Raw genomic sequence first — 22,399 nt, 5'->3', positions numbered from 1 at the left:
TATGACAGGGTGGGGGAGGGGAGCCTCCTTCTTGCTGTTATGTCCTTAGCTTGTGAAGATGGAAGTCCCTAAGGCTGTTAGAATCCCAATGTCAGTGGGGAATATATGGGTTCTGCCTCAGTTTTCTCTGTTGGGAGGGGTGTTGCTCTGGGGGGGGGGGGGACATTGGCTATTGTTTGGGGCATCTCTGTTACGTTTTATCTCTGAACATAGGTCTGATATTTCTCATACTGAGCTAAAACTTTCTCCCCTTTTATTGTTTTATGAAGGTCGTTTCCTGGAACGTTAAGGGGTTGCGGTCCACTGGCAAACGTAGCTTGATTCTGCGCCATCTTAAGGCTCTCTCTCCAGATGCTCTGTTACAGGAAACGCATCTGGAGGAGGTGGATTTTTTCTGCATGCGAAAATGGTGGGTGGGAAGAGTTGAGGGTTCCCTGGCGGTTAGCCATAAGGCGGGGGTTTTGATTTTGTTTCATAAATCCTTTATTTATGATTTGTTGCAGGTCCATAAAGAGGAGGACGGGAGGCTTTGCTAGGTACACATTTCCACTGCTTCTGGGGAGTTTACTATCTTTAATACGTATGGCCCGAATAGCGATGATGGCTTTTTCTTTGAGGGTTTGGCCCATCGAGTCGTGGGAAGTCCAGGGGGCCATATCCTGGTGGGCGGGGACTTTAAGGCCATGTTCACACTACGGAATTCTCCTGGAATTCCACGAGTGGAACGCCGTGGTGTGAACTTAACATTAGTGTGAATGGGTCTCCGCGAGACCCCTTCACACTGCGGAATTTCCGCCGCTGAAATTGTTCTGCGCAAAGAAAGAACATGTTCATTCTTTGCGCGGATTCAGCGAGCACTGCATAGCCGTCGGTTCGTGACGGTTCAGTGCCCCGCGGCCCTAGTGCCGAAGCAAATACAGCGGTGGCTGCAAGGCGGAATCTCCGCTCGTGGAATTCAGCGAGCAGAGATTCTGTAGTGTGAACTAACCCTAATGCGGTAATGTGTTCAGCTGAGGATATGAGTAATAGGTCTAGACTCTTACCCGCGTGGCCCTATGACCTTTTGTTACCTAGTTGGGCGTCTCACACTGGACTGATAGACCTTTGGCGCATGCTGCAACCCTAGGCGTGAGATTATACCCACTATTCTCATGCACATGACTTGTGGTCCAGACTTATTTATTTTCCTCCCGGTCTTTGCTCCCTAGGGTGCAGCGTGTGTCCATAGAGGCTTTAGTTCTCTCTGATCATTCTCCCATCCTACTTCACATAGCTGACGTGATGCCGCGGGGCACTGATTTCCTCTGGCGGTTCCCGGTGGGGCTGGAGCGTGATGAACAGTTTCATACATTGCTCAAACAGTGGTGGATGGAATTTGCCCTGTCTAACACCCAGCACGCTGACGCGCCCCAGCTCTACTGGGACACCGCCAAGGCCGTGCTGAGGGGTCATATTATGGGGTACACGGCGGCCCTAAAAAAGACCTTGGTCACAAGACTGTTGTCTCTGAGCCAGGTATTGAGGCAGGCATACACCCATTTTCAGGATATCCCTTCAGAAACATCTAAAGAAGCATGGGCTGTGGCTAAGGCGGACTATGAGGCATGCGTCGAATACAGGGATAATTACAGGCATAACCAATTTGAAGCCACTCTGTTTCGTTATGGAGGGAAGGCGGGTCGACTCCTTGCCAGATTCGCTAAGAGTACTACCGCCCCCCCTCCCATGTATCTGTTTTGAATGATAGCTCGGGAACGTTACAGAAGGACCCAAAGAAGATAAACGATCTTCTTCAGTCCTATTTCAGATCCCTATATGCTGATTACTGTATACCGACTTCCTCTTCCAGGGATTGATTGGCAGAGGCCAACCTCCCTTCTCTACCAGGAGATGAAAGAGATGCTCTAAATGCTCTGATAACTGGAGAGGAACTTGATAGAGTAATCAGATCGTTTGTGCCAGATGGGTTTTTGGTGATGGTGGGGGGGGGGGGGTGTTCTACAAAATACTGAGGGAACATGTCCCACGACCTTACTGTGCCTATTCAATTCTTACCTGCAGGGGGCGATCATTGCTTCCACCATGAACAGCGCTTATATCAAAGTCTTGTCCAAGCCTGGGAAGGATGTTTTGTATTCAGATGGCTATCATCCTATTTCACTCATGAACGCTGACCTAAAATTAGTTTCTAAGATATTGGCGGATCGCCTGGCAAATTTTTTGCAGTGACTGATCTCCCCTCTGCAGTTGGGTTTTGTTAAGGGACGCTTGGCTGTGACCAATATTAGACACGTGATCACGGTACTGGATGAGATCCAGCTTCGCCCGTCTCTTCACCCATCTCCAGCCACATTGTCGATCGACGCTGAAAAAGCTTTCGATACCTTTAGCCGCTGGATGGAGCTGGAAAAGCTTTGGTTGGCCCCTATGCACCCGAAGTCTCTCCTCTGGTACCCTCTGATATCCTCTGTCACCCCCCCCCCCCCCCCCCCCTTCCATCTCTTGGGTCCTATGTCTTTCTCTAGATACGTTTGGGGTTACTGCTCTAGGAATTGCATTCCCCTCTTCCCCCTTGCGGTCTTTCCTTTACTGTCCTACCTTTCCGGCAGGTATGTCCTCCCCTATGGTGCGGGAATGGGGTTCCCGAGATGTTGTAGATCCCTTATCACGCTCCCTTTTACATTTTGAACAGCTGGTGTCTCGTTTGGATATCCCCCAGTCTGAGCGCTTCCACTATCTACAACTCTGGCACTTCTTGACCTCTACAACTGGATCCACTGTTGTTTCCAGACCGACCGGCTTTGAAAGGTTGTGCCGTGGAGGGCCTCTCGGACATCTACTCGCTACTCCTCCAGCCCCCTGATGGGGATCCCCCTACTCACCGCTATATGGGCTGTTGGGAGGCTGAACTTGACTCTTCCATTACTTTACCTCAGTGGCAAATTATTTGGGAGAGGGCGTCTAGGGCGTCCATCTGCGCCGCTTATAAAGAAACCCAGTATAAGATGATTATGGGCTGATATCACACCCCTTAGCTCTTATATAGACTGAATCCTGCTATCCCTCCTCAATGCTGGTGTTGTGGAGTGGGTCTGGGTACGGTCTTCCACATTTTCTGGTCCTGTCCTCTTATAGCTGACTATTGGAAGTTGGTGCAACGACTGGTCTCTGGCTCCCTGGGCGTCTCGGTCACTCTAGACCCACGGATATACCTTCTCCATCTCTCCCATCCCACTCTATCCAGGAAACCGTTCAAACTTTTCATGCATCGTGCTCTGGCGGCCAAAACACTCATTGACAAATGTTGTCGACGAACTCTCCCTCCCTCTGAGTCCGACCTCTTGGCCCGTATCTGGGAGATCCATTCCCTGGAGTACCTTACGGCCTTGTTTAAATAACTCTATTCCTTCCTTTCTCTCAGTTTGGGAACCTTGGGACCGTTACGCCTTGACCTGTCAGGCTCCTTTCCCTTTCCTTTTTCCTCTTGGCCCTGTGTCTTTTGTCTCATTTGTGTATGTATATGTGGTCCCCCAGTGTTCCTCCTCTGTTACCCCTTTGTTTCCCCCCCACCCCCCTTCCCCGTGTTTGCGTTGCCCTTTGGGACTTGCTGATTATGGTTTTCTTGTATTGCACTGTGCCTTCTTCCGGCAGTGCCCGGTGTTGGTATTGACCTTTATATTGTACGATATGCCTTAGATGTCTGTCGCAAACCTTCAGGGTATACCTTTCTATGTTTTTGTGGGTATTTCCTGTATTGCTAAGACTGCTTGTTATTTTCTTTGATAATGTGCGCTGGGGATGGCTGTGGAAGGTGCTTCGCTCTATAGGCTTTACGGGTCCCTTCCTGACATTTCTTCAGGCACTGTATACCACCCCCCTGGCCCGCATCTCAACACCTGGTTTCCTCTCTGCAATGTTATCTCCCCAAAAGGTCACACGACAGGGTTGCCCGCTGTTGCCATTGCTTTTTAACCTAGCTATTGAACCTCTGTCCAGGGTGTTGTCTACCGCAAGCAATGTCGAGGGTATGTCAGTGGGTGGGGGCTCCATTACTCATGCTCTGTTCGCAGACGATCTTTTGTTCGTTCTAGCTTACCCAGCCCGCGACATGTCTGCGGTATTCAACCTCTTGACTGACGGTAAATGTGGGCAAGAGTGTACTCCTAGATCTTTCCCTGAGAGGAGGTAGGTTGAAGGAGCAGATTTGTCCCAATCCATCTCTTTGACTAGATCTTCTGTCCGGTACTTGGGGATAGAGGTGGGCAGAATGGCGCAGTCCCTGTACTCCCCCAATTTCCCTCCATTGATCTGCAAGGTAGTTTCTGAATTGAAGAGGTGGATCTCCTTTCCTCTCCCATTATTGGTGCAATGTCATTTGATAAAGATGTTTAGTTTTTCCAAAATGCTATATCCTCTGCAAACTATCCCGGTCCTGATGAAAAGTGCTTCTATAGCTACCCTTACTTCTGCCTTCACTAAGTTCCTCTGGGCTAACAAACGTCCACGCATTGCCCTACGCAAGCTTATGCTCCCCAGAGACAAAGGGGGGGTGGGTGAATTTCCCTGATATCCAACATTACAACTTAGCCTCTATAGACACTGTATAGACACTGTATAGACTGGGTGCGTGAGGGGGGGGGGGGGACGTTTTCTAACATGGCTTTAGAATCTGAGTTGGTTAAACCATGGGCATTGACGGGTCTTCTACATACTAAGCTAGAGGCCATCCCACATACTCTCAGGGGTTCATGTATTGTATGAGACACAGTAGCAGCTTGGAAAACTGGTAGGGCTCTTATGCACTTTTACACAGTGTTATAAATGTGATTACTTTGAAGTTGTTTATTCGCTGTTTTTTGGTATGTGTAAAAAAAATAATAATAATTATATTTTGTGACGGAAGATAGTACGGAAGAAAATAGTTCATGAACTATTTTCTTCCGTACTATCTCCCGTCACAAACTAACGTCCGTTATCAATAACGGACTATAATGGATTAAAACTGATATCAGAAAAATCCCATAGACTATAATGGGATTTTCTAACGGACGTACAGGATTTGGTTACTGCCGGTGACAGCTGATTTTAGAATGCAACTAGCAACGGAACTTGCTAAACGGAGTAATTTGCTAGTGTGAAACAAGCCTTAGTGTAAAATAAATGCAGATTTAGATTTTTCTCCTCCAATTTGCTGCTATTCTTGTGAAACACCTAAAGGGTTAACAAACATTCTGAACGTCATTTTTAATACTTTGAGGGGTGTAGTTTCTATAATGGGGTCATTTATGGGATATTTCTCTCAGAAAGGTTCCTCAAATCCACTTCAAACTTAACTGGTCCCTGAAAAATTCAGATTTTGAAATTTTTTTTGAAAATTGCTGCTATACTTTGAAACCTTCTAATGTCTCCAAAAAGTAAAAACATGTCAACTTTCTGATGCCAACATAAAGTAGACATATTGTATTTGTGAATCAATATAAAATGTACTTGGAATATCCATTTTTAGAGATGAGCGAACTTAAATTCGATTCGTCACGAACTTCTCGGCTCGGCAGTTGATGACTTTTTGCGATATAGCCCCCTGGGAAAACTTGATTATCTGCTCGGGCCGGCTCCCATGTGCTGCTGCGGGCGGCGGTTGGACTGAGCAGGTAAAAACTAATTTAAAATACTAAAAGTCAGTGTTTCCCAACCAGGGTTGCAAAACTACAACTTCCAGCATGCCTGAACCTGCAAAGGCTGTCCATGCATGCTGGTAGTTGTAGTTTCACAACAGCTGAAGGCACGCTGGTAGAAAAACACTGAGCTAAGTAAAAGGGGAGAAAAAATAAAATAAATAAAATTAAAAAAAACTTCTGCTCACCCACTCCTAGTCCCTGCAGATGCCGTTCGTCTCCGTGCAGTCCGGTGTTTCCTCTCTCCTCCATTCAATGTGACATGTGGGGGGGGGGGGGGGGGGGGAGAAGGTGACATTGAGGGGAGAATATGTGACATTGGGGGGAGAATATGTGACATTGGGGGGGGGGGGGGGCAATATGTGACATTGGGGGGGGGGGACAATATGAGACATTGGGGGGGGACAATATGTGACATGGGGGGGGGGGGGAATGTGATGGGAGAAGATGTGACCATGAGGGGAGAATGTGACAGAGGGAGATGGAAATTGAATGGGGAGATGTGAAATGGACATGAAAAGGCGTGAATTGCATCGCATATCGAAATCGCAATATTTAGGCTCGCACATTTTCCCCATATCATGCAGCCCTAATAGAGAGATGTGTGTGTGTGTGTGTGTGTGTGTATATATATATATATATATATATATATATATATATATATATATATATATATATATGTATATCTCTATTAGTGTACTGTAAAGTGATAAATCTAGGCATGGCTACCGATAGCTGACGCAATGCTGTGGGGCTGATCTGGAATTATTTCCAGACAGGGATGTGGAATTCCTATTGCCCGACACCCGGGACAGGCAGTTCCGGGCGCTGGGAAGGTGAATTTTCCGCCCATTAGGCTTCGAGCAAGCAGGGCAGGCTGGACCTGACAAGCGGCAAGGGGGGAGCATGGCCCGGATTACCGGACCAGCAGAGGTGGCATCCCGGAGGAGCGGCGGCAGCAGCAGGAGGAGGAGTGCGGCTGGAAAGTGCGGCGTGGAGAAGGCTGCAGCGAAGATCGCGGTAAGTGATCTTCTCTGTGGCCTTTTAAAAGATGCAAAACTACAACTCTCAGCATGCTCATACAGCCAAAGGCTGTCTGGGCATGCTGGGAGTTGTAGTTTTGCAACATCTGGAGGGTCACAGTTTGGAGACCACTGTGTAGTTTTCTCCAAACTGTGGTTCTCCAGATGTTGCAAAAGTACAATTCCTAGCATGGCCAGACAGTCAGGGATGCTGGGCATGTAGTTCTGCAATATCTGGCCCTTCATATGTTGCAGAACTACAACTCCCAGCATGCCTGGACAGTCTGGCCATGCTTGGAGTTGTAGTTTTGTAACATCTGGAGGGCTACTGTTCGGAGACCACTACTTAGCGGTCTCCAAACTGTTCTTCCCCAGTTGTTGAAGAACTACAACTTCCAGCATTGTCTGGACAGTCTGGGCATGCTAAGAGTTGTAGTTATGCAACATCTGAAGGGCCAGATATTGCAGAACTACACGCCCAGCATCTCTGACAGTCTGGCCATGCTGGGAATTGTAGTTTTGCAACAGCTGTAGGCACACTGGTTGGGAAACACTGAGCTAGAGTCTGTGTTCTAACTCAGTGATTCCAACCCGTGTGCCTCAAGCTGTGGCAAAACAACTCCCAGAATGCACTGACAGACCGTACATGCTGGGAGTTGTAGTTTTGCCACAGCTGGAGGCACACTGGTTGGAATCACTGAGCTAGCGTCTGTTTTCTAACTCAGTGGTTCCCCACCAGTGTTGTAAAACTACAACTCCCAGCATGTACGGTCTGTCAGAGCATTCTGGGAGTTGTCATTTTGCCACAGCTGAAGGTTTGGGGTACACAGGCAGGTTCACAGTGGGTTTCCTTCTACAAGTTTGAGCTGCGGAAAATTTGCAGCCGCAGGTCAAGCTCCCAGCGGTTATTGTGAACCCCCGCCTGTGTGAATGTACCCTAAAAACACTACCCTAACAAATAATACAATTAAAACACTACATATATACCCCCTTACACGTCTTCCCCCCCCCCCCCCCCCCAATAAAAATGAAAAACATCTCATACGGCAGGGTTTCCTAAACGGAGCCTCCAGCTGTTGCAAAACCACAACTCCCAGTATTGCCGGACAGCCATAGACTGTCCTGGCAGGCTGAGAGTCTTGCAACAGCTGGAGGCACCCTGTTTGGGAAACACTGCTGTAGGGTTTTGGTGGAGACAAGCCCCATCCTTGCAACTGGGTTCGCCCCTATTGCAAATTCCTTAATTGGGCCTCAAATTCGCATGGTGCTCTCTCACTCCGGAGCCCTGTCGTATTTCAAGTCAACAGTTTGGGGCCACATATGGAGTATTTCTGTACTCGGGAGAAATTGAGTTACAAATTTTGGGGGTTGATTTTTCTCCTTTTACCCCTTATGAAAAGGTAAAGTTAGTGTATTAGTGTAAAGAAATTAAAATTTTTACACTAACATGCAGGTGTTGCCCCATACTTTTCATTTGTACAAGAGGTAAAAGGAGAAAAAGACCCCATATGTGTACGTAAAATGCTCTGCAGATGAACTACATGGCTCAGGAGTGAGAGAGCACCTTGTACATTTGAGGACTAAATTGGTGATTTGCACAGGGGTGGCTGATCGTTACAGCGGTTCTGACATGAACGCAAAAAAAAATAAAAAACACCAACATGTGACCCCATTTTGGAAACTACACCCCTCACGGAATGTAACAAGGGGTATAGTGAACCTTAACAACCCACAGGTCTTTGACAAATTTTCGTTAAAGTTGGACGTGAAAATTAAAAATTTGTTGTTTTTTTACCTGAAATGCTGGTGTTACCACAATTTTTTCATTTTATATAAAAACCCCATATGTGGGTGCAAAGTGCTCTGAGGGCGAACTACAATGCTCAGAAGAGAAGGGGCGCCATTGAGCTTTTTGAGAGAGAATTAGGCTGGAATTGAAGGCTCTGTGTGTTTACAAAGCCCCCATGGTGCCAGAACAATGGACCCCCTCCACATGTGACCCCATTTTGGAAACTACACCCCTCACGGAAAGTAATAAGGAGTGCATTTACGCCCCACAGGTGTCTGATTTTTTGAACAGTCGTCCGTAAAAATGAAAAATTTTATTTTTCATTTGCACAGCCCACTGTTCCAAAGATCTGTCAAATGCCAGTGGGTTGTTAATGGTCACTGCACCCCATATTAAATTCTGTGAGGTGTGTAGTTTCCAAAATAGTATGCCATGTGTTTTTTTTTTTTTTTTTTTTAACACTGTTCTGGCATCATGGGGGCTTCTTAAATGTGACATGTCCCCAAAAACCATTTCAGCAAAATTCGCTCTCCAAAAGCCCAATGTCGCTCCTTCCCTTCTGAGCCCTCTAGTGCACCCGCAGATCACTTTACATCCACATATGAGGTATTTCCTTACTCGAGAGAAATGGGGTTACAAATTTTGTGGGTCATTTTCTCCTTGTGAAAATTAAAAGTTTGGGAAACACCAGCATTTTAGTGTTAAAAATCAAATTTTTCATTTTCACGTCCCACTTTAAACGAAAGTTCATCAATCACCCGTGGGGTGTTAAGGCTCACTGTACCCCTTGTTACCAGGGGTGTGGAAATTTTATAATAAACTACTTGTCCACGGGACTAAAATGGAGCAAAATCTACTTGTCCCTCATGAAGATCCACTTGTCCGGGCCAATTTTCGCTTTTATGCTCTCATTTTTCCTCCTCGCCCTATAATAGCCATAACTACCTACTATAAGGATACCTTTTCATTTTTCAATAACATTTTCTGAACCAAAAAAAAAAAAATTTTTTTTTTTTTTTTTTTTTTTTAGGGAAGTGAAATTGAAATAGTAAAAGATAATTTTGCAGATTTGGTGGATTTCTTTTCTACGCCATTTACCGTACCTTGTGGTTGAGGTATTATGTTAGTTTTATACTTTAGGCCGCCTGATTACAGCAATATCAGATTTGTATCGTTTACGTCATGTTTTACCAATTCTGGACTTTTTCTAATATTTTTAATTGCCATTTTTTAACCCCAGTAGCTTTATTTGTTTTCCACATACCAGGCTGTATGGGGGCTCATTTTTTGCGCTATAATCTGTTTTTTGTATCGGTAACATTTTGGTATTGATCTGACTTTTTAATCGCTTTTTAACTTTTTTTTTTCTGGGATATTATAAAAATTGCACATCTGTGGTTTGGTATTTTTTTTACATTTACCGTACGGGATACATAATGTTATATTTTAATAGGTTGTACAATTACGCACAAAGCAATACCAAATATGTTTATTTTTATTATGTTTACATGTTTTTATATAGGAAAAGGGGGTGATTGGAACTTTTAACATGGAAAGGGTTAACCCCTTAAGGACACATGACATACTGGAACGTCATGTGTCCGCTCCAGATCTATAACGCGGGGCCACGGCGTGGCCCCGCATCATAGTGGGTCGGGCCCGGGACCCGAGGCTAATAGCGCGGGGCATTGATCGCGGTGCCATGCGCTATTAACCCTTTAGACGCGGCGTTCAAAGTTGAATGCTGCGTCTAAAGTGAAGCCATGCCGGTTAGCTCAGTGGGCTGTTCGGGATGCCGCGATTTCGCCACGGCTATCCGGAACAGCTTACAGGATAGCAGGAGGATCCCTACCTGCCTCCTCACTGTCCGGTCGCCGAATGACTGCTCAGTGCCTGAGATCCAAGCATGAGCAGTCAAGCGGCAGAATCATCGATCACTGGTTTCCTATGAGAAACCAGTGATCAATGTAAAAGATCAGTGTGTGCAGTGTTATAGGTCCCTATGGGAGCTATAACACTGCAAAAAAAAAGTGGAAAAAAAAATAAAGTGAAGATTATTTAACCCCTCCCCTATTAAAAGTTAGAATCGCCCCCCTTTTCCCATAAAAAATAAAATAAAATAAACAGTGTAAATAAAAATAAACATGTATGGTATCGCCGTGTGCGGAAATGTCCGAATTATAAAAATATATAGTTAATTAAACCGCACGGTCAATGGCGTGGGCGCAAAAAAAATTCCAAAATAGTGCATTTTTTGGTCACTTTTTATATCATGAAAAAAAAATGAATAAAAAGCGATCAATAAGTCCTATCAATGCAAAAATGGTACCGTTAAAAACTTCAGATCACGGCGCAAAAAATGTGCCCTCATACCGCCCCATATGCAGAAAAATAAAAAAAAGTTATAGGGGTCAGAAGATGACAATTTTAAACGTATTAATTTTCCTGCATGTAGTTATGATTTTTTTCAGAAGTACAACAAAATCAAACCTATATAAGTAGGGTATCATTTTAATCGTATGAACCAACAGAATAAAGATAAGGTGTCATTTTTACCGAAAAATGTACTACGTAGAAACGGAAGTCCCCAAAAGTTACAAAACAGCGTTTTTCTTTCCAATTTTGTCACAAAATAATTTTTTTTTTCCGTCTCATGCAATCATATGGATTTTTAGGTGCAAAAATGTAATAGTTATGATTTTTTTTAAAGGCAAGGAGCATAAAACGGAAATGCAAAAACGGGAAAAAACCCTTTCCTTAAGGGGTTAATGCAGCAGCTGTCCTGGCATGCTGGGAATTGTAGTTTTGTAACATCTGGAGGGCCACAGTTTGAAGACCACTGGGTTAATGTGTGTCTTTCAAACTTTTATATTTTTTTTTATTTATTTTTTTTTTACACTTTATTACACTTATATGAAGAATCATTAGATTCCTCAGACAGATGAATAGAGTTCTATTGAACTCTATTAATCTGTGTGCTCTGTGATCAATTGATAGAGCCTGGTCCAGCCAGGCTCTATCAATGACAGAGCGGGACAGCAGGGAACAGAGGTAAGGCTACCTCTATAGTGGATATCCCCCCGCTCGCACTGTAGGGGGGGGGCGATCCACCCCACTAGCCCACCAGGGAGCATTCACATGTCCCTTTAGACGCCGCTGTCAGCTTTGACAGAGGCGATCTAAAGGGTTAATAGCCAGCCACGGCAATCGCCACATGCTGGTTATTAGCGGCGGCCCCCGGCTACTGAGAACAGCCGGGGGCTGCAGAGTATGGAGCGGGCAGGAGTCCAGAGCCGCTCCATACTGCAGAGCGCCGCATGCATCTCCCCGTGCAGACGTGCCTCCTCCCCTCAGCTCTCCCAAGCTACAGCTGGGGGGAGTGAAGGCAGAGGACGCAGGTCTGCACGGGGAGCAAGAAGCCACGCCCCCTCATCTCCCCCCGCACTCTGCAGAGCAGGGGAAAGAAGACAAACACACAGCTTCTCATCTCCCCTGCTCTGCTTCAGAGGACACAGGTTTTACAGCAGGGGGGCTGCAGAGTATGGAGCAGGCAGGAGTCGGCATCCCGCTCCATACAAACTGCAGAGGTCCGGACGACTTGTCAGGTCCGGCCCTGCTTGCCCGAAGCCGGGCTAAGGGCCGGACAAATTCACCTGCCCGGCGCCCGGAACTGCTTGTCCCGGGCGTCGGGCGATAGGAATTCCACATCCCTGTGTTACGTTCCTTGAGGGGTGTAGTATGCCATGTGTTTTGTTTTGTTTTGCTGATCTGGCACCATAGGGGCTTCCTAAATGCGACATGCCCCCCAAAAACCATTTCAGCAAAATTTGCTTTCCAAAAGCGACTCCTTCTCTTCTGAGCATTGTAGTTCGCCTGCAGAGCATTTTACGCCCTAACATGGGGTATTTCCATACTCAGAAGAGATGGGGTTATAAATTTTGGGGGGCATTTTCCCCCCTTTTACCCTTCGTAAAAAGTGTAAATTTGTATGCCATGTGGTTTTTTTTTTTTTTTTTGCTGTTCTGGCACATAGGGGCTTCCTAAATGAGATATGCCCCTCAAAAACCATTTCAGAAAAATTCACTCTCCAAAATCCCATTGTTGCTCCTTCCCTTCTGTGCCCTCTACTGCGCCCTCCGAACACTTGACATACACATATGAGGTATTTCCTTACTCGAGAGAAATTGGGTTACACATTTTGGGGGCTTTTTCTCCTATTACCCCTTGTAAAAATTAAACATGCGAGTATAAAAAATTAAGATTTAGCATTTTCTCCTTCACTTTGCTGCTATTCCTGTGAAACACCTAAAGGGTTAACAAACCTTCTGAATGTAATTTTGAATACTTTGGGGGTGTAGCTTTTATAATGGGGTATTTTAATTATGAAGGCCCTTCAAATCCACTTCAAAACTTAACTGGTCTCTGAATAATTCCGATTTTGATAATTTTGTGATAAATTGGAAAATTGCTCCTGAACTTTGAAGCCCTCTGATGTCTTCCAAAAGTAAAAACATGTCAACTTTATGATGAAAATATAAAGTAGACATATTGTATATGTGAATCAATATAACATTTATTTGGAATGTCTGTTTTTCCAAGCAGAAAGCTTCAAAGTTAGAAAAATTCAAAATTTTCAATTTTTTCCTCAAATTTTGGAATTTTTCACCAAGAAATGACGCAAGTATCGACAAAAATTTACCACTAACATAAAGTAGAAAATGTCACGAAAAAACAAACTGAATCAGAATGAAAAATAAAAGCATCCCAGAGTTAATAATGCTTAAAGTGACAGTGGTCAGAATTGCAAAAAATGCTCCCGTCCTTAGGTTTATAATGGGCTCCGTCCCCAAGGGGTTAATAAAAGTTTAAAAGACACACATTAAAGGGGTATTCCAGGCAAAACCTTTTTTTTATATATCAACTGGCTCCGGAAAGTTATAACAGATTTGTAAATTACTTCTATAAAAAAAATCTTAATTCTTCCAATAGTTATTAGCTTCTGAAGTTTTCTGTCTATCTGCTCAATGATGATGTCACGTCCCGGGAGGTGTGCATGATGGGAGAATATCCCTTGCTTGATGGGAAATATCCCCATAGGAGCTGGACAGATCCCGGGACGTGAGTCATCAGAAAGCAATTAGACAGAAAACAACAACTCAACTTCAGAAGCTAATAACTATTGGAAGGATTAAGATTTTTTAAATAGAAGTAATTTACAAATCTGTTTAACTTTCCGAAGCCAGTTGATATATAAAAAAAAAAAAAAAAAAAGCTTTTGCCAAATCATCCCCTTTTCCTATATAAAAATATGTAAACATAATAATAAACATATTTAGTATCGTTGCGTGCGTAATTGTACAAACTATTAAACTATAACATTATGTATCCCATACGGTAAATGTGAAAAAAATACCAAACCATAGAATTGCAATTTTTATAATATCCCGCCAAAAAAGATAAAAAAAAGTGATTAACCCCTTAAGGACTCAGCCCATTTTGGCCTTAAGGACTCAGACAATTTAATTTTTAAGTTTTCATTTTTTCCTCCTCGCCTTCTAAAAATCATAACTCTTATATTTTCATCCACAGACTAGTATGAGGGCTTGTTTTTTGCGCGACCAGTTGTCCTTTGTAATGACATAACTCATTATATCATAAAATGTATGGCGCAACCAAAAAACACTATTTTTGTGGGGAAATTAAAACGAAAAACGCAATTTTGCTAATTTTGGAAGGTTTTGTTTTCACTCCGTACAATTTATGGTAAAAATGACGTGTGTTCTTTATTCTGAGGGTCAATACGATTAAAATGATACCCATTATTACATACTTTTATATTATTGTTGCGCTTAAAAAAAATCACAAACTTTTTAACCAAATTAGTACGTTTATAATCCCTTTATTTTGATGACCTATAACTTTTTTATTTTTCCGTATAAGCGGCGGTATGGGGGCTCATTTTTTGCGCCATGATCTGTACTTTTTTTTGATACCACATTTGCATATAAAAAAAAACTTTTAATACATTTTTTATAATTTTTTTTTTTAATAAAATGTGTTAAAAAAGTAGGAATTTTGGACTTATTTTTTTTTTTTCGTTCACGCCGTTAACCGTACGGGATCATTAACATTTTATTTTAATAGTTCGGACATTTACGCATGCGGCGATACCAAATATGTCTATTAAAAAAAAAATTCGCGCTTTTTGGGGGTAAAATAGAAAAAAACGGACGTTTTATTTTTTTTATTGGGGGAGGGGATTTTTCACTTTTTATTTACTTTTACATTTTTTTTACTTTTTTTTTTACACTTGAATAGTCCCCATAGGGGACTATTCATAGCAATACCATGATTGCTAATACTGATCTGTTCTATGTATAGGACATAGAACAGATCAGTATTATCGGTCATCTTCTGCTCTGGTCTGCTCGATCACAGACCAGAGCAGGAAACGCCGGGCGCCGCACGGAGGAAGGAGAGGGGACCTCCGTGCGGCGTTCTGAATAATCGGATCCCCGCAGCAGCGCTGCGGGCGATCCGATCATTCATTCAAATTGCGGACTGCCGCAGATCCCGGGATCTGTATTGATCCCGGCACCTGAGGGGTTAATGGCGGATGCCTGCGAGATCGCGGGCGTCGGCCATTGCCGGCGGGTCCCTGGCTGCGATCAGCAGCCGGGATCAGCCGCGCATGACGTAAATGCTTAGGACGTAAATGTATTTACGTTATGCTTAGGACGTAAATGTACGTCCTGGTGCGTTAAGTACCACCGCACCAGGACGTACATTTACGTCCTGCATCCTTAAGGGGTTAAAAAGTCAGATCAATACAAAAAAATGGTACCAATACAAAAAACAGATTATGGCACAAAAAATTAGCCTTCATACAGCCTGGTATGCAAAAAAAAAAAAAAAAAATTATATATATAATTTTTTTTTTTTTTTTTTTTTTTATAGCTACAGGGCTCAAAAAATGGTGATTAAAAAAATTTGAAAATGTTCACAATTTGTTTAAAATTAGTAAAACATGACGGAAACGATACAAATCTGGTATTGCTGTAATCAGGCCGGCCTAAAGTATCAAAACAACATTAGCTCAACCACAAGGTAAATACCGTAGAAAAGAAAACCACCAAATTTGCTATTTCAATTTCACTTCACCGATATATATTATATATATATATATATATATATATATATATATATATTTATATTTTATAATTTTTTTTTTTTTTTTTTGGTTCGGCGAATGTTATTGAAAAATTAAAAGGTATCATTATAGTAGGTTGTTATGGCTATTATAGGGCGAGAAGGAAAGAACGAGAGTGTTTCATCCCCAGTCCGGCCCTGGTTGGGGGTCACCACAATATGAAGAACTGTATTAGGAAATAGGAAGCGTAGCTCCCACCATCCTATATAATTTTTTTTTCTGTCCCTGCCTATTGTCCATCTATCCCTGCTTTAATTTTTTTTTTTTTACTATAATAAAAATAACTTTTTGTCTGCCTGGTAGCGTGCTCACTACCTGGCAGACTTCCCCAGCAGGCACCACGTCACTGATGGCTGCTGGGGGAGGGGGGACTTCCGCCCTTTGTTCATCTACACAGGGTGCCTCCAACTGTTTCTCCACTACAACTCCCAGCTTGCCCTGACATCTATTGGCTGTCAGGGCATGCTGGAAGATGTAGTAGTGAAACAGCTGGAGGCACCCTGTGTAGATGAACTATAACTTAGTGCCATGCGGCGCTATGCCCGCCGCATGCCCCATTCCCTCAGTCACCCCACCCTCACCTCCCCCGCATACCCAGTTCTCCCTGTCACAAACACCCCCCCCTCCTTCTAATGCTTACTGATACTGCAAAGTCCGGCAGCAGGCGTGCAGGGGCAACGGCGGCGACGACATGTGCTTGAGGAGTGACCTCCCAGCCAGTGGCCGGGGAGCCAATGCGTTCACTCCCGCCTGTCTGATTGAATTTGTCCGCAATCAGTCCGAATTCAGGCGTGAAGTCACACCAAGCAACAGCCGGCCACTAGGAGGGAGACCCCTAGTGGCCGGTTTTCAAACTTAAAATTCACCCTCAAAATGAAAAAATAAATACAGAAAATATATTAAAGATATGTTGTAGTACATAAGTACTAGGGGTGTGAATCGAATCTAGTTGACGATGCATCGCGATATATCCCGATATATCACGAGTCAGAGCCCGCTCCATACACCCAGAGCGCCACCGCGTCAGATCCGGCCTGCCCGGCTCCACAAATGTGGAATTTGTATCTCCTGACGCCCGGGACATGCTGTTCCGGGCGTCAGGAGATACAAATTCCACATCCCTAAAAGGATCGATTCAAAAATATTTTGAATCGATTCAGTATCGCCAAATGAAAAATCGCGATAATCGTGATTTTTTCTTACATCCCTAATAAGTACTACAACATATCAAAAAATAAAGTTGGTGACGGTGCCCATTTAAGAACCACTGCCTTAAAGGGTAATGCGCTTCATAGTTATAACTATAAAAAGTGAAACATGAGACATAAGGCAGCACTACACATGTAAAGTTGGTGTCCAGCAATCCAGACTTGATCACAGTACACAATTTAGATGTTTGATGTTTCGCATTTTACTTTTTTTAAGCAATGACATATATACAGTAATAGATTTTTTTTTTAAATCAGATATTTTTTATTAAGATTTTAAACATTTTTAAAACAAAAACAGTATATCAACAGTAAACCCACCCCACCCACCTTACAAACAAAGCGTCCGTCTCTCCCCACCGCAGCATCAATACACACTAGTAGTGAACTAGAGGTTCAAATATACCCATATCCCGATGAAATCGCTCCCTCACACCTTGCACACAAACCTCAGCAAGCAGTACCTACAGGCATTCCAACAGAGCTACCAGAGAAGGATAGAGATAGTGAGTAAGGAAGGAGGGATGCCACATACAGAAATCCCCAGAATTCAAGCCAAGCATACCACGGCAAGTACAGCCCAAGGACTCACAGGCATTTAAGAGTCAGTCGTCGGGGGGGGGGGTCAAAATAGTGTACCCAGGGTCCCCAAACACAATCAAATTTCCGTTCAACGTTACGTTTAATATATATCCCTTTCTCCAAGTGCACTATCTGCCGTAATTTTTTAATAAGATCAGCCGCTCCCGGAGGAGACGGTCTGATCCAGAACTGCGCGATCAGTTTCCTGGCTTGATACAACACCCGTAAGATCCCCACTTCTCTCAAGGAGGGTTCTTCATCACAACCAATAAGGCCAAGTAAGCATACCTTAGGTTCTCTAGGCAGTGTAACCCCATAAATAGCCCTGATAAGATGTAGCATATCAGCCCAATATGTATCTAAGACGGGACACGCTCACATCATGTGAAGCAGGTGAGCCCACAACTCACCACACTGAGGACAGGCAGAGTCAGACCGCACACCAATAGTATGTAAGAACAGTGGGGTCTTATACACCCTGTGCAAAAAGAACAGCGGCGACAGTCTATTAGACTCCGACAGGGACAATGACGGGGTAAGCGACAAAGCAGTAGACCATTCCTCGTCACTCAGCCCGCCAAGGTACAGTAATAGATTTATATCCAGCAGCGTTCATTAATAAGATAACTCCTTGTGCTATAACACATCCAAGCGCATATTTTACATATATCATCATAGAAAACACACAGTGCAAACAGTAGTTTAGGTAAAAGCAAGTGTTAGTGTCTAATAAAAGTGCACATACAACAATATGATGAGTTGAAAACATATGTTGATGATATAAACATTAGCAGGAGGGGAGGACACCACTCACCTAACACCTGATCAGATAGAAAGCAACAGGCTAAACCCACTGTTGGCCTGGTATTGGTGGAACAGCAGTACGCATGACAAAAGCAGCTGTTTGAAAAGTATCTAGTGCAAAACCGCATGACAAGTTGCTAAGAAACACAAAGCTCTGTGCCGACCTGTAAAGAGTCTCCTGGTGCTCTAGCAAGTTCTGCAGATACATGCACAAACAAGGGCTAGTTGCTAGGAGACCAGTAACGCCTGTGCATTCCAAGACAAAGGGGAAGATTTATTAAAATCTGTCCAGAGGAAAAGTTGCTGAGTTACCCTTAGCAACCAATCAGATTTCTTTTATTTTTCAGAGGCCTTTTCAAAAATGAAAGAAGCGATCCGATTGGTTGCTATGGGCAACTCAGCAACTTTTCCACTGGACAGGTTTTGAAAAATCTCCCCCAAAACGTGTGCGAGAATGTATGACGCCTTCAATAGATAGCTGAATAAGCCAGCACCAGTATAGGCTGCAAGCCATGTCCAGCCAAAAGGAATTCCTTAAATCCATCCAAATCATCTTGAGGAATAATTGCTAGACTGATGGTTACAAAGTGTATTAACCAGTGTTTCCCAACCAGTGTGCCTCCAGCTGTTGCAAACCTACAACTCCCAGCATTCCCAGAAAGCCTTTGGCGGTTCAGACATGCTGAGCGCTGTATTTTTTGCAACAGCTGGAGACACACTGGTTGGATAATACTGGAATAGAAATATCAGCCACAAAACATTAGAGCAGTGTTTCCTAACTAGTGTAAAACTTCTTCTCCCAGCATGATCGGGACACAGAACTTGTCAAGACACAGAATTTCTCATTACACCGGACAACATCCAAAAGAAAAAAGCAAGATGGAAAGAATAAAAAAAAATAATTGTTTCAAAAGAACTTACATATCTATTGCATCCAAATTACATAGTTCACCCCCAATAAAGTGGACTCCGAAATAAATCAGTTCTTTTGTTACTGTTTTTTATAAAGTCAAAGAAAAAAATGTAAAATAAATACATTTCAGGACACAGAGCAGGGTGCAAACACAAGAGATGCGCAAAAAAGATATACCAGGCAAAACAAACGGAGGTGACTAGGGATGGTAATATTGAATCGGAAAGAATAGAAAAAACAAATTACATTAATGATAGATTAATAACAGATAAATTATCTGCAACTGTTCTATCTTCACATCAAATTAGTATTCTGTCGAAAGGACTTAATTTTGTGCCCACCCAGACGTTTGACCTTTATGGGACCCTGCAAGATGTAAACCGATTTGTTAGAGCCATTACGGTTAAAAAACATTTTCTACAATCGGATGAACCCGTTATACCATCACAATCTAACGAAAACTCTGAAGCTAATCGCAGTTGTCTTAATATCCAAGGGTCAAGCAAATTACCACTCCATGTTACTTTTCATGAAGAGAAAGTAATGCTTGATCTAAATGATTTACAATGTTCAGGACATTCTACAGTTTTGGAAGATAAAGTAAAGGACAATAAAAATCTATTTTTTACATCCAACCACAGCTTCTATCCAATTAATTCCCGAACCAATTCCATGGACATTTTCCAAAGCAAGGTAGAGAAAGATTTAACCCCCTTAAAGACCCAGCCAATTTTCACTGTAGGACCCGGCCATTTTTTGCACATCTGACCACTGTCACTTTAAAGGGGTACTCCGGCGCTTAGACATCTTATCCCCTATCCAAAGGATCGTCGCTGGGGACCCCCGTGATCTTGCACGCAGCAACCCCTTTAAAATCAGTCCCCGGAGCATGTTCACTCCGGGTCTGATTACTGGTGCCGACAGGGCCGGCGGCGTGTGATCTCAAGGCCCCGTGTGACGTCCCTCAGTGCAAGCCTATGGGAGGGGGTGTGACAGCTGTACCCCATGTTACATTCCGTGAGGTGTGTAGTTTCCAAAATGGGGTCACATGTAGGTATTTCTTTTTTTGCGTTTATGTCAGAACCGCTGTAAAATCAGCCACCCCTGTGCAAATCACCAATTTAGGCCTCAAATGTACATGGTGCGCTCTCACTCCTGAGCCTTGTTGTGCGCCCGCAGAGCATTTTACTCCCACATATGGGGTATTTCCATACTCAGGAGAAATTGCGTTACAAATTTTGGAGGTCCTTTTTTCCTTTTAACGCTTGTGAAAATAAAAAGTATGGGGCAACACCAGCATGCTAGTGTAATTTTTTTTATTTTTTTACACTAACAAGCTGGTGTAGCCCCCAACTTTTCCTTTTCATAAGGGGTAAAAGGAGAAAAAGCCCCCCAAAATTTGTAGTGCAATTTCTCCCGAGTATGGAAATACCCCATATGTGGCCTTAAACTGTTTCCTTGAAATACGACAGGGCTCTGAAGTGAGAGAGCTCCATGCGCATTTGAGGACTAAATTAGGGATTGCATAGGGGTGGACATAGGGGTATTCTACGCCAGTGATTCCCAAACAGGGGGCCTCCAGCTGTTGCTAAACTCCCAGCATGCCTGGACAGTCAGTGGCTGTCCGGAACTGCTGGGAGTTGTTGTTTGTGCAACAGCTGGAGGCTCCGTTTTGGAAACACTGCCATACAATAAGTTTTTCATTTTTATTGGGGGGGAGTGTAAGGGGGTGTATATGTAGTGTTTTACCCTTTATTATGTGTTAGTGTAGTGTAGTGTTTTTAGGGTACATTAGCACTGGCGTGTTACGGTGAGTTTCCTGCTAGGAGTTTGCGCTGTGGCAAAAAATTTGCCGCAGCCCAAACTTGAAGCAGGAAACTTACTGTAAACCTGCCTATGTGAGTGTATCCTGTACGTTCACATGGGGGGGCAAACCTCCAGCTGTTTCAAAACTACAACTCCCAGCATGTACTGACAGACCATGCATGCTGGGAGTTGTACTTTTGCAACAGCTGGTGGCACACTGGTTGGAAAACCTTCAGTTAGGTTCTGTTACCTAACTCAGTATTTTCCAACCAGTGTGCCTCCAGCTGTTGCACAACTACAACTCCCAGCATGTACTGATCACCGAAGGGCATGCTGGGAGATGTAATTATGCAAATACAACTCCCAGCATACCCAAACAGCAGTCTCGGCATGCTGGGAGTTGTAGTTACATAACTACATCTCCCAGCATGCCCTTTGGTGATCAGTTTTGCAACATTTGGAGGGCTACAGTTTTAGAGAACACTGCAAAGTGATCTCCAAACGGTGGCCCTACAGATGTTGCAAAACTACAAATCCCAGCTGTCTGGGCATGCTGGGAGTTGTAATTTTGCAACATCTGGAGGGCTACAGTTAGAGACCACTGTATAGTGGTATCAAACTGTGGTAAGTGGATCTTCGGCGCCGGTCTCCGTTGGTTTCCCCGTCCTGCCCCGCCTATTGTGGGTGGGCAGGACAGGGAAACAAAAGTAACCCCCCCCCCCGATCTGCTATCGGTCATCGCTTCTGGCGACCAATAGCAGGGATAGGAGGGGTGGCACCCCTGCCACCTCACTCCTATCCCTTCAGGGGGATCATAGGTGTCTCAGACAACCGCGATCCCCCTTATTTTCCGGGTCACTATAGACCCATAATGATAAGGAATCGCAAGTGTGAATTCACTTGCGATTTACCGTGATCGCCGACATGGGGGGGGGGGGTCTGGGGGCTGTGGTAGTCCTGGGCGTTTGCACGGGATGCCTGCTGAATTATTTCAGCAGGCATCCCGGTCCTATCCCCGCCCGGCGGGGGCCAGAATTCTCCATGACGTACGTGTACGACTGGGTCCTTAAGTACCAGGGTTTCATGACGTACACGTACGTCAAGGGTCCTTAAGAGGTTAAAGGGTCTGGAGTCAGACTATACTCAAGTTATTTCTGACAATTTAACCAAAAATGAAAAATCTGCCCTGAAAGAATTGGAAAAAAATAAAGGGATTATTATACAAGAAGCAGACAAAGGAGGGGCTGTGGTAGTCCTTGACGAGCTCCGATACAGAAAATTGGTTACCGAAATGCTTGAGGATACTTCAACGTATAGATGAATAGCCAGTGATCCAGTAAAAAAGATACAAAGTAAATTAGATACATTACTTATGGAAGGTTTTAGCCTG

General features: G+C 43.9%; 1 protein-coding gene across 15 annotated transcripts in view; it reads right to left on the bottom strand.

Annotated features, from left to right (window-relative positions):
* Positions 1 to 22,399, bottom strand: part of FAM227B (family with sequence similarity 227 member B) — a 266,903-nt gene that overhangs the window by 234,890 nt on the left and 9,614 nt on the right. Inside the window, exon 1 of one of the 15 annotated variants that reach the window (XM_056572249.1) lies at positions 18,301 to 18,452. The exons of 13 other annotated variants lie outside the window; for them this stretch is intronic. The gene's annotated coding sequence lies outside the window, so the exon portion shown is untranslated. Of the gene's footprint in view, positions 1 to 18,300; positions 18,453 to 22,399 lie in introns of those variants that run through there. One more of the 15 variants, XM_056572247.1, reaches the window with a different exon arrangement.

The sequence above is a fragment of the Hyla sarda genome, chromosome 4 (assembly GCF_029499605.1).
Source record: "Hyla sarda isolate aHylSar1 chromosome 4, aHylSar1.hap1, whole genome shotgun sequence".
Taxonomy (NCBI): Eukaryota; Metazoa; Chordata; class Amphibia; order Anura; family Hylidae; genus Hyla; species Hyla sarda.
This window is presented reverse-complemented; position numbering and strand designations above follow the sequence as displayed.